Below are 2,265 nucleotides of genomic sequence, written 5' to 3'. Positions count from 1 at the left end.
ACAATTTTTGTGCACATATTTTACTGATCATAGAATTTGTAACACATTTTTGACCCTGTGGAGAATAAAAGTATTATTTTCCCAGAAAATCAGAAATGTCATTGAGAATTTCATATCGTATGCCGCCTGAGAAGAGGTAAAATCACCTGACGTTAAACATTGACAAAGACAGAAATAACAGCTTGTGCTAATGCAGATTGGCCAGTTTGTTGATACAGGTGAACGGGGACAGATGGTTTTCAGGCAGCAGTATCATCACTGGTTTCCTAGTTAATGGAAATGAAGGACTTTATGATGGCATGCAAGAAATCATGAAATGAAATGATGCTGTTTGAATTTCTTTTATCACGTTTTTCCACCAAGTAGAGAAATTACTAATAAAGTTACGATTGGGTGCTGACATGACACATTGTATGGTGAAAGTTCTCCATCCTGACATCCTGACCATGTTATCTTGCCCACAATCATTGTGCAGGATAGTTTTTTTTTTCTTTGCAGTGGAAGTGCGTCTGTCCTTAAAAAGTCTTAAGAGAGCCAACCGAGTGGCTCATTGGTTAAAAGTTGGCTTGGGAGTGCGAACTCTGGGCAGCAGGGCTGCCGGTTCGGATCTCACATGGGCCAGTGAGACTGCGCCCTCTACAGCTAAGATGGTGAACAACAGCTTGACCTGGAACTGGGCTGCCGTGAGCTATGGTGAGTGGCCGGCAGCCAGCGTGAATGGCCAGTAGCCGGGGAAAGCTGCTGTGAGCTGGGGTGATAGACCGTCCAATGGCCAGCCGACTGACTACTTCACCTGTGAAGAGCACGATGATAACAATACCAACATGGGCCAGTGAACTGGTATCCTCCACAACTAGACTGAAGAACAAAAGGACAGAAACTTGTCTGTTCCCCTTCCCCGATTCCCCAATAAAATCTTAAAAAAAAAAAAAAAGTCTTAAGTTCTACCCTTTCACTCCCTGGTGTCCCATCTGGGAGCTGGCTGAGGCGCATCCCGGCCGAGTCCAGCTCCTGAGGGAAAAAGGTGGGGAAAGGCTTCTCTGCAGATGCTTCCCTGTAGTGAGCATCTTCCCAGCACCGGGATGGCCTTGGGCTTGGCCACTGCCAGGCATTGTGCGACGTTGCATAACCAGTGACACACGTCTCCTCGCCAAAGTCTTAGGGCAGGACCAGGTGCCTGGTCCAAATTAGATGGCTTAATAATGTAAATGAACAACAGTGAATGTGTTGGTTACTGGGAGTTGGGATACGTCAGTTGAATTGTGGGATCCCAAAGCTCCTTTCAATGCTGGAACCTTCTCTTGGCCTAAAAAGGTGTATACTCTCTCAGTGTCTGGAGACCAGCTGATTGTGGGCACTCTGGGCCATGGAGTGTGGGTGTGGGACCTGCGAACGTGGGCGGCGTCCAACAGCGCCAGGAGTACAGCCCCAAGTCCCAGACACGCTGCATAGCAGCATTTCCAAACAAACTGCGTTTTGTGTTCTGAAGGCTGAGTGGAGGTTGAGTAGTTGAACCCAAGCCCAGAGGTACAAAATAAGTATCCCTTCAAGTGTTACAGACTAAAATAAAATAATATGGAGCAGATTTACCCAGTCAATGTCATTTCCTTTCACAACAATCACAATGCATTTGTCACAGGAGGTTCTGATGGATTTGTAAATATTTGGGATTCATTAACAAAAAGCAGTTGTGCCAGTTCCATTGATACCCCACCATCATCTCAACACTTGCCTTCAGTAGTGATGGGACTACACTTGCCATAGCATCATCATTTACGAATATGTATGAAATGAATGTCACAGAACATCCTGAAGATGGTATCTTCATTCGCCAAGTGACAGACAGATGCAGAAGCAAACTCAAGTCCACCCAGTCATCTAGTGAAGTAGTTTCTCTATGGAAAGCTTTGTTTTCCTTACTACAAATCCGTTCTTATCCTTTAAAGGATCCATTAGAGTCACTGTGGACATGTTACTTAGTATGTGAATTTCCCCATTTTCTTTCTGACACAAAGCTTGTCTGCACCCTTTCATGCTGACTGTGTAGGATGAGGAGCTTGGTGTCCTTGTGCAGTAATACAGAGAACAGTTTTTCTCCAGCAATCCCAGTTGCTGTTTCAGAGCAGCTTGAGCTCTTTTTGTAAAATAATGTAAACCTGTTATTTTCAGGTAAATCAGAGAGTCAGAACCCTTACACACACACACACACACACACACACACACACACACACACACAAGGCTTAAGTCCCTATCCTTAGGAGGAAA

At 45.0% G+C, this 2,265-nt stretch overlaps 1 pseudogene; it reads left to right on the top strand.

The window, feature by feature from the left end:
* Positions 1 to 1,082: 1,082 nt before the first annotated feature.
* On the top strand, positions 1,083 to 2,039 carry LOC109373958 (mitotic checkpoint protein BUB3 pseudogene; annotated as a pseudogene).
* The last annotated feature ends 226 nt before the right edge of the window (positions 2,040 to 2,265 follow it).

This window comes from Hipposideros armiger, unplaced genomic scaffold (genome assembly GCF_001890085.2).
Source record: "Hipposideros armiger isolate ML-2016 unplaced genomic scaffold, ASM189008v1 scaffold_761, whole genome shotgun sequence".
In the NCBI taxonomy this organism is placed as follows: Eukaryota; Metazoa; Chordata; class Mammalia; order Chiroptera; family Hipposideridae; genus Hipposideros; species Hipposideros armiger.
Note: the sequence above shows the minus strand (reverse complement) of the source record. Positions and strands in the feature narration are given on the sequence as shown.